This window comes from Sarcophilus harrisii, chromosome 2, assembly GCF_902635505.1.
Source record: "Sarcophilus harrisii chromosome 2, mSarHar1.11, whole genome shotgun sequence".
NCBI lineage: Eukaryota > Metazoa > Chordata > Mammalia > Dasyuromorphia > Dasyuridae > Sarcophilus > Sarcophilus harrisii.
In genome coordinates, this window is record NC_045427.1 from 302,752,431 (window position 1) to 302,763,728 (window position 11,298).

Consider the following 11,298-nt stretch of genomic DNA (forward strand, 5'->3'; position numbering starts at 1 on the left):
TAAAATTGAATAAAGATTATATATTTATATATTATATATACAGCATGTTATATATTGATTATGGGATCTTAAGACATTTCCCCCGACATTTGCCTTTTTTAGCTTCCTATTGTTCTTAGTGCTACCTCTTTAGGCCAAGCAGAAATAACATACCCTCTTTCACTTGACAATAACTCACTTGAAGGCATACTTGTGTATCCTTCCTTCTTCTAGGGCTTTTCTTCTCTGGGGGGAGATTGCCAGTTCCTTTAACTAATATTCATATAGACCCATGTATAAAGCCAAATATAATAGTTCCTTTTATATTATCCCTAAACTTTTAACTAAGGGGGTATACATCTATTGGGGAATAACTATATAAAGTATGGTATTGGAATGTATTAGAAAATGGTTGTGCCATTAAGAAATGGATAGTTTTAAAGGAAACTGGGAAGGTCTCTATTAGCTTATTAAAATTTTATTAATTTATTCAAAGCCAAATAAGCAAAAACAAGAGAATAACTTATATAATGACAATAGCTTTATAGAGTAACATAACTTTGAAAGATTTTAGAGCTTGGATCTGTTCAATGACAAGCCACTATTTGTATAGGACCCAAAATAAAGCCTGCTACATAACTCCTGTCAGGGAGGTGATAGGCTTAAAATGCAGGATGAGATATACATTTTTGTACATGGCCAATGATTCATATGTGCTATGAAATTTTTTCTTTTCTTTTTAGGAGTCTTGTTCAACTGGGAAGGAGAGGAAATAAATGATTGTTAATTTTTTTTAAATAATCGGCAGCTAGGAGGTACAGTAGATAGAATGCTGGGCCTGGAGTCAGGAAAACTCATCTTCTTGAGTTCAAATCTGGCCTCAGACACTTATTATTAGCTGTATGACCTTGGGCAAGTCACTTAATCCTGTTTGTCTTAGTTTCTTCATCTTTAAAATGAACTGAAGAAGGAAATGGCAAAACACTCAAGTATTCTTGCCAAAAAAAAAAAAAACCCAAACCCCCCCAAAACCCAAATGGGCTCACAAAGAATCAGATATGACTGAAATGATGAAACAATTAAAAATAATAAAATCCAATTTAAAATATTTTTATGTTAAGAGGCACCATGTTATATTGTAGAGAATACAAAGCTGGGAGTCAGGACAAACTTGGATTTGAATCTTGCTTCCAACATCTTACTATGTGACCATGAGCCAAGTAACAATTTCTCTGAGCTTTAGTTTTCTTTTCTTACAGATAGGACTGACACCTGAAGGACTCTCCTTAGTGTGCAAAATATTTTACAAACACCTTAAGAATTGAAATTAGTAAGAGCTATTATATGCCATGCTTTTAAAAACCTTTCAATACCCTATTTTCCTCTGAGTACTTTCTAGCTTATCACCACCCTTCCTAAAATGGAATGTCTAGAACTGGAGACAATAATCAATCTTTTTTCTTTTTTTTTTAATTAAAGCTTTTTATTTTTAAAACATATGCAAGGATAATTTTTCACCACTGACCCTTGCAAAACCTTGTGTTCCAATTTCCCCCTTTCCCCTCACCTCCTCTTCTAGATGGCAAGTGATCCAATATGTGTTAAACATGGTAAAAATATATGTAAGTCCAAAATAGGCATACGTATTTGTATAATTACCTTGCTGCACAGATCAAAAAAGAAAATAAAATTTAAGCAAACAGCAACAAAAAGTGAAAATACCATGTTGTGATCCATACTTCGTTCTCACAATCTTCTCTCTGGTTGTAGTTGGCTCTCATTATCACAAGATCACAATAATCAATTTTGATACATTGTATTTGGGACAGAGGAAATCAAAACTATTGTCCTTCCAGTATTGGATTCTATACCACTTGATGCAGCCTAAGATTACATCACAATTTTTTTTTGCTCCCATTTCATCATATTGCTTCATATGATGCTTTATGTCCTCCAAGAGTTTCAGATCTTTTTCACTTAGAATTTGGATAGCCAAGGCTCACCCAATTTGTATTTGTAAAATGTATTTATTTGTGAACCCACATGGAAGGTAGTATAGTGAATAGAACATAAGTCTTGGTATAAGGTAGACTTAGAGCTGGATCCTATCGGATTCTTACATGCTATATAATCTTGGTCAAATTACAAATTCTTTGTGACTCAGTTTCCTTATCTATAAAATGAAGGGGCTAAATTAGAGGCTTTTTGCAATCTTCCCAAAGGTAAATTATCTCACTTTCCTCTTCTTGCTTAATTTTGTGCCCAAATTTGCGCTGTTGTGTACATATACAGACACACATACATATATGTATATATGCAGTACACAGAAGTACATACACATATGTGTATTGTACAGACATTTACATGTATGCATGTGTACATGTATGTGTGTGAATGAATAGGGCAGCTAGATGGCACAACGAACAGAGTACTGAGCCTGGAATCAAGAAGACTTGTTTTATAAATTCAACTGTGGCCCTAGACATTTACTAGTTGTGTGACCTTGAGCAAGTCCCTTAACCCTATTTAACTCAGTTCCTCACTTGTAAAATGAGCTGGAGAAGGAAAAGGCAAGTCATTCTAATATCTTTGCCAAGAAAATCCCAAATGGGGTCATAAAGAGTCAGACATGACTGAGATTACTGAACAACAACAATGAAAACATGAGCCTCTTTCATTCTTTTCCTATCTTCTTCTCCTCTAGATATGTTATGTATCCTCAATGTTGTAAAGTCATGTCATCCTCAGCACAGATCTCCTGGATCCAGTACAACTGCTGTTCCCATCTTTGTTCCATTTCTATCTCCTCTACAAGCACATCTGAAATTATGATGGTCCCATGAAATGGTGTTTTTTGTTGTCTTTGCATGAATGATAAAATCAACTCCACCAATTCCTTTATTTGTCTCTCCAAAGAGAATCTAGAGCTATCCCTCCATTTAGATGCCATTCCCTTGTTTCTTCTGGTTTCATTAAGAATAAGAATATATAATTGAGATGATTTGGTTCCTCCAATAGCCTGTCCACTGGTACATTCACAGTACTAATAGTTAAGTTAGTTTATGGACCGTCTAAAAACTATGTGATTCTCCATAACCTCAAGCTCCTTCCCCACCACTCTGCTGCTCTCCTTGTAAAAGGAGCCAAACAGACTTGAGAGAGATTTTATATTTTTCTTTGTTTCATGGCTTGTTATAGCCAAAGAATTCACATTCAAGTAAGGCCCATATATTGGGGATGATCCTTACCATATTTTTCTAGGCTAGTGTTTTTAAAATAGATTTGATCTGTTACATCTGAATCCTTTCAAGTATGATAAACCTGTCAGTATTTGTGCTCCATGGGCTTTTGAGAAACCAGTCATCTCTATGGCCATGATGAGGTACTGGATAGATAAGCACAATAGAAACAGCTAGATTGGACAGTGTATAAATTATTGGTCCTGGGATCTGGAGACTTGAGTTTAAATCCAGCCTTAGACAATTGTATGACCATCAGCTAGTCACTAAACTTCATTCTGCCTTAGTTTTCTCATCTGTAAAATAGGATTATTACAAGAAATAAATGAGGAAATATTTATAAAATGATTTGTACAGCATCTGGTACATAGTTAATTTTAAATAAATACTTGTTTTCTTCCTTATTTGTTTTATCATTATTATTTCAGGTTCTCTTAAGTCCTCCTCTAATGGCTCATTGTAGGGTGAAGTTGATTTTGGGATCTCAAGAGCTATGCCAGTGATGCACAAAATCTAGCAGGTTCTGCCAAACTGGAAAGGCTTTGAGCATGGATCTGTGATAACTGGGGTAGTTGTTATCCAAAAAATCCCAGTGAATTAGAGACTCATCACCAAGATGGCCACAAGATGATAAATCTATTGGCCACTGAAATTCCCAGAGACTGTGTGGCAAGTCATAAAGAAGTTGTGATCCACCACTGGTACAAGGAATAACCATGCAGAAGAAATTATGAATCTTTGAAATTCTATCATTTTTTTTCTTTTTCTAACTTCTCTTCCCTTTTTAGTTCTTTATATATTCTTGAAGTATTATTATTTTAGACTTTTAAAAACATAGATTATTGACTATAAACAGGAATAAACTTTGTTTTATTACCTTTTGCCACATATATGTCAATGGACATACCCTGCATATATCATTTCAACTTTTCCACTTGATGGAAGTTGTATAAACTTTTCCTTTCTTTCTTGGAAAGGTTCTGTATACTTGATATAATTTTAAAAAGCTGCTGGGCCTGGACAAACATAAATGTGAATCAGAAGTGCAGAAATGCAAACCTGTGATTTTAAAATAAATCAAAGAAATGAAATGAGAAAAATAATGATTTGGGGCAACTAGGAATAATCAATAAAAAATATAGCACATGATATTTCAAAACACAGTCTAGACTGCAACTGCTGTACTAAGAAAGGTCAAGAGTGATCTCTACAAAACTCTCCAGTTGATGTGGCAAGAAGCCAGTACTCTAAGGTCTACTGCTTCAGTGAGTTTCCCTAAGCATTATTTTATAAGTGAGCTAATGTGTCTTTCTTTTATTCTGTTAAAGATACTGAAAACTTGAAGAGGAACTAGTGTAAGTGCTTCAGAAGATATGGCGTGTGTGTGTGTGTGTGTGTGTGTGTGTGTATGTGTGTGTGTGTTTTATCTGGGTTTGACGAATGGAGAAACATCAGTGGGGGCTCAAAGCAATGAACACGAATAGATGATTCCTCCAATGATGCTATAAATCAAGGTTTAGTTTATCTCCCTGTCTCCACACTTCTCTCCTCTCCAACCCACTCTCCACACATCTGCAAAAATAATCCTTGTAAAGCACTTATCTATGTCACATACCTGCTCGGAATCTCAAGGACAAAGATGTCTGCAATCTTGTTCCAACCTTCCTTTCATATTATTTCATGTTATTCCCCTTCACATATTCTAACTTTCAGAAAAACTGGATTTATTCTCTGATCTCAACTTGGATTGTTCCACTATCATGAAGATATCTGTAACAGACTCCTCCCAAGTGGGTCACTTTCTCCTGTAGTCTTACCTCCTTTCCTCATGATCTCGCCTTCATATTTTCTTATAGTTTTTTGTCTGTCTCTTTTTTTCCTTACACATTCTACCTCGTATCATTCCTATGTGTATATATATATATATATATATATATATATATATATATATATATACAGATATGTGTGTATGTATGGGTATTGTGTATTATAGATATATGCATATACACACATAGATATATATGGGGGGAGGCAGACAGACCAACAGACAGACAGACAGACAGAGAGAATAAACTCCCCTTTCCCTCCCTACCTCACCATTCAGCAAACTCATTGATATTCCCATTTTTTAATCTTTATCCTTCCAGTCCTTGGCACAGTGTTTTGCACATAACATGTCCTTAATAAATATTTATTGAATTGGCATGGTGATGACAGTGAGTTCTGAGAAGGGGATACAGTGCCAAAGCTGATCCAGGGAAAGGAGGATGCGCGCATCCCAAAGGGACAGATTACTTATTCTCAGTTCTAGTATTATGCCTTCTCCCAAGGCCCCCCCAATATAGTTTTAAGAATGTTTTGTTGGTGTTGTTTGTTTGGGGGTCACAGTCATATCCCAGCATTCCCCAACTTCATGAACCCTTCACAAAGCTGCACCAAACTGACCCCCGAGTGATGCTGCCTGAGAGTAGGGGGGACCTTCCACAGCCATAACTTGCTGCCTCTCTGCAAGAGGAAGAATGCCATCCTTGGGGACCCACGTTGGTCACTGGCTCACCTGCATAGAGAAGGGACCTCAGAGGTTCCCTGACCGTGCGTGCATCTTCTGGTCTGATGCAGTTTCTGGGAGAGAATCCTAGAGAGCCGTCCCAGTGAAAATGGAAGTAGAATTAGTTTGCTTTGAGAACTTTGACAGCTGCTAATATTAAGTCGTGAGACCGAGAAGCTGGGGAGTAGTTCCCCCTCCATTCTACTACTGCACACGATCCCTTCTCACTTCTTAGATGTCTTCTTGTTTCCTGCTGCCCACAACAATCCCTGAATCATTGAAGCAACAAATGCAGCATCTGCACAGGATCCAGGGGAAAACCTTCTCTGTTAGAGCCGAGGGTGGGGACCCCAGCTCAGCAACTTGGCAGAACTGCAGTCTGCCGCTGCCTCGCTGACCCATGCAGTAGTTCTGTCCCCCTTTTTGTGAGAGCCTGCCTGGAGTTCTTTGTATTGTTAGGGCGAGGGTGGGGAACCGTGCCTTTGTGAGGCTGGAAAAGCTCCCTGCCTTTATGTTAGAGAGCTGCGTGTAGAAAGGAGCATTCCCATGAATCTCTCTGTGGTGTTGCTGTGTGTGTATGTTACTGCATTTCTTGATGTGGATGTATTTGTGTATGTGCATTGCATTTATGTCTATACCCCTCTCCTCTCTCTGTTTGTCTCTGTCTCTGTCTGTCTGTCTCTCTTTCTGTCTCTCCTTCCCCCTCTTTCTCTCCAGAGGTCCCTCCTTCTCCCTCTCATGACTGTCTCTTTTTTTTGTTGTGCATATGTTCTCTATACACAAATATATATGTTTAAATATGTATATGTATCTAGAGGTCCCTCTCTTTTTCTCTCTCTCTGTCTCTGTCTGTCTTTCTCTCTTTCTGTCTCTCCCCCTCTTTCTCTCTAGAGGGTCCCTCTCTTTTCCTGTTCTCTCTGTCTCTTTTTTTGTTGTTGTGCATATATTCTATATACATACATATATATGTTTACATATGTATATGTATCTCTGTCTATCTGTGTGTCTGACTATCTGCCTCTCTCTGTCTTTCTCTTTATTTCTCTCTGTCTCTCCCCCTCTTTCTCTCCCTCTCCGTCTCTTCTCACTGTATATATATTCTATATACACACATATATATGTTTATATATGTCTGTCTGTCCATTTATCCATCCATGTTGGCCCGTCCATTTCTTGGTCTCCTATTGGCTTCAGTGCCCCCCGTGAGTTGGGACTGGGGAGAGGCTGCCCACAGAGAGAACATTCGTCCCTCCAGCACTATCCTTCTGCTCGGGTTCCGTGTTTCCTGGCACTTCCGGATCGAATTCCTGAGGAATTATTTATGCAAAAACTATGAATGCTCCCAGCTTGCAAATGAAGTTCAAATCCTTGTTACTGTTTACAGTCAAACAGCTGTTCTCAGCATTTCTCCTGGAGTCTTGGATACCTCAGCTCCTCGGTACTCAGCCTTACATCATACCAGCTGCAATAATAAGAAACTGGAAGAGGTCAAGAGCATGCAGGCCCGCTAAACCACACCTTTGTTTCAAATAGCTTTTGGATGGTAAAAGCTCTCCTAGGCACTGTTCCTCCCCACTCCTTCCTGGCCTCTTGCACAGGTCTTGGCTCTCTCCCAGCCCCAGTGCACTGAAAAACATGCTCAGGCCCCTTCAATGTAACTCAAAACACAGACTCTCCTTATGCATTTTCCCTGGAAACATTCTATAGACACAGTCTGGGAAACTTTCCAAAAGTTTCCTGAACCAAAGATAATAATAATAAAAGAAAGAACTTGGGTAAAAGCTCTTGTTGATTTATGTTCAGGAGCACAGGCGTGGATTGTAGGGAAGGGGGAAAAGTGAGGGTTTTCCAGGTCAATTTAAACATTTGTCCTTTTTTTTTTTAAGCAACTAAATTATATTCAGTCTCTCCAGTCTTTTTTGAAACCCACCCAGAGGGTGAAATACTCACCCTTCCTTCTCTCCTTTCCTTCTTTCCCCACCCCCAATCTGGATCTCTTTCATACCAAAGATCCTGTCCATTCCAAAGCCCATGGAGCAGGGATTAAAAAAAAAAAAAATAAAAACAACCTTCCCCTAACTTCCATCACTCCCAGCATGTTGTTAAGGAGTGATCTTTTTACTAGTCAGCTCCATCCCAGAAGCAGCTGTATTCTAGTAATGAAACTATTGACAGAGTAAGCACTTTGCAAACCCTAGAAGTGCCACATAAAAATGTGTTGTTGTTGTTGTTGAGCCTTTAACTTAAAAGGTGAAAGAAAGACTAAGTTCTGTTATATTCAAATGAAGGAACTGTGATTTCATCTGGCAAAAAAACTTTTTCCCACCATGCCCAGGGTCACACAGCTTAGGGAGTCAGAAACAATTGAATCTTCCTTTCCCCAATCCTAGCATTCCTTCAAGGAGCCTTAATTGCAGTGGTTCCAAACTATTTTCTATTTCTATACTCCTTGGCTTTCAGTAGTCTTCCCAATACATCCTATTTGGTATGAAAGATAATAAAATTCTAGAGTCTACCATATTCATATAGGAAATTAGATAGAATTCAATAGCATATGATTACTTATTAAATGCTTCCTTTGACAAATTACTTGATCCCCTTAAAGATACATACACTCCAAATTGGGAACTCTTGCTTTGAATAACTACATGTAGAAACAGGGGAGAATAATGATCACATTTGGCAATAAAAAGTGCCTGTCTTTATATATCTATTAAACAATAACTACTTTTCAACTCATAAAAGACTTTTTTGAGGTGATTTGATATGAAAATGTTGATAGAAAGGAATTCCTTTCCTATAAAATACAAAGCTAATGACATTTAAAAAGTTTTCATTTTTTCATAGGCATAGATCATTATAATCGATATCTTAAAGCAAGGAAAGTATTTATTTTGATGATACACATGCAAATAATAATAGTTCAGAGTTGTTTTGTGCCAGATACTCTGAAAAGCACTTTACAATTATTAACTCATGTAACTAAACCTTAATCAGCTAAATCATAATATCCAATAGTCAAATGAAATCAAATGTCATTTACTGAGTTTCTTCTCTGAACAACAAATTTTGATTGTGAACTAGTTGTTTATAATGTTTAACTAAAATTAAATTTTCTCCAATATGATCTGGTAAGAACAAAAAAAACCCAACCAATTATTAACTCATTTGATCCTTACAATAATGCTGGGAGGTAGGTGCTATTATCTCCTTTTCACAGATGAAGAAACTGAGGCAGACTTGTCCAGGGTCACACAGCTAGTAAATGTCAAATACCAGATTTTGAACTTAGCTCTTCCTGACTCCAGAATACACTGTGCAACCCAGCTGACCCAAACAGAATGTAATTCAAGTTTTTGCTAATATCTTGATGCAATTCTTAAGGTCAGAATACCTGTAACCAGAGATTATCAGAGAAGACTGATGATCTAAGTCCTGAGTCATTCAGGGAATTTCAATTTCTTTCTAGGCCTTCCTGTCTGTCAAGAAATGCTGGAATGAAAAAAGAGTAAAGGTACCGGGTGAAAGACTAGTGAATATCCTTGAAAACCTCAGAGGAGTTAACCAGGTAAGGAAGAGCTGAGCAGGGAATTTAAAAGGCAGTGGAAGCCCACACAGAGCTGTCAAAACAACTCCTTCCACAGGTCTCTCCTGGTGTCTAAGCTAGTCTCCGGAGTTCTGCTGCATTTATCCTCAGGCTAGAGTTCCTAATACTTTCTCTTTTAGTCTTCCCAGACCTAGGAGCTTCAGACTATCCCCATTCACTCCTCTTGGGTTACTGGCTTCATGGGAATCAACTTAATCTGATGGTCTATATCTCTGACTGTATTCGCCTTAATAATTCAGACCAGCTACGTTTAGACCAAAAAACCCTCAGCTGGTAACCATTGACCGGCAAGCCCAGCAATGACAATTAGCTATGACAGGAGAATGAGAGCCATGAAACGGTGAAGAGAAGATAGTTCTGGGAACCAGTAGGTATAATCCAATTCGATAGACTGTGTGGTCTTGGTTAAACCCCTGACAATTTAAGAATCTCAGTTTTCTTGCCTATGAAATAAAGAAATTGGATTAAATTATAACTAAGGTCCCTTCTAGCTTTAAAAAATATATATAGGAACATATATACAGTGATTATGAAGGATGTACTTTAGTGAGGAAACTAGGGAATAGGATGAAGAAGGCAGAGAGAGTAGGATGATTTTTTTAAAATTCTGAGCCTATCTTTTCAGATATGAGGTGATTCAAGGCAATTTCAATAGACGTGATGGAAAGTGCCATATACATCCAGAAAGAGATGTATAGAGACTGAATGTGGATCAAAATATAGTATTTTCATGTTTTTGTGGTTGGTTTTTTTTTTTCCTTTCTGGTGTACCTTTATTATTAACATTCACATGTTTTTATACATATATTTCTAACAGGATCCAAGAATCAGGATAGAATAGCAAATAGGGTACTAGGCTTGATGTCACTTTGAAACTGGATTTGAACCTTATTTATGACATGTTTTAGAGGTTACTTTTCCTGAGCCCCAGTTTAATCACCCATAAAATGGGGGAGAAGGTATAATTATGCCAATTTCAGAAGATTTGAGAAAATATAGGGAAAAAATCACTACAAAAACTTTAATGTCATCAAAGGTCTGCAATCTCTTTAATTATTTTCTCATCCTAGCCTCAGCTGTGAGATCTCAGAAGTCATCTAATCCAGCACATTTGACAAAGAAAGAAACTGAGGTTAAATTCCTCTCCCTATATAATATGGCTCCAAGCTGTGTTTACAAGATTATCCTTCCCTGCACACATGCCAAGGTTCAGCCAAACTGACTTTTTCCTCTTCATCTCCCTCTCCAGGATTTTGTCCTCCTCACCTCCATGTTTTAGAATCCCCTAGGCTCAATGAATACCTCCTTCCATGAGGCCTTTTCTGATCCTCTTAGTTGTTAGTATCTCCCTCCACTACCTAATAATGACTTTGTATAAACCCATGTACATGCTTGCCGATAGTCAGGAACAATTTTACTTTTGCCTTCGCATCTTCAGCCCCTAAAATAGTTTCAGTCACACTGTAATTCCTTAATAAATTATCTTTGATTGATTGATCATCCAAAGTCACTCAGGGAAAGTCAAGGGACAGGGCTGGAGTTTTTGAATTCAAATCCCAATCCTTGTCCACTGCACCAACTGTTCCAGCTCTTCAAATGCTCCCAGGCTACAAATATCACAGTACTGTGCCATTCTTTCCTCCCCCTTACCACCCCTCCACGCCCAGTAATTAAAACATTACAAACATCACTGCTTTGGTTTCTATAGCTTGCTCGTCTTCCCAACAGACCAGAGTACTTTCATTATTTGGTGGTAAGGCAAGGATGTCTAGCTTCTGGATTTCCACTGATATCTTCCCAGGCGTCTCAGGTTGGGCGTCTCAGGTTGGGCGTCTCAGGTACTTTGAGATCACAGAAAACCAGCATCAGAAATCCCAAGCATTCACATTACCCAAAACAATGGCCTCCAGGGAGTGAGCCAGACA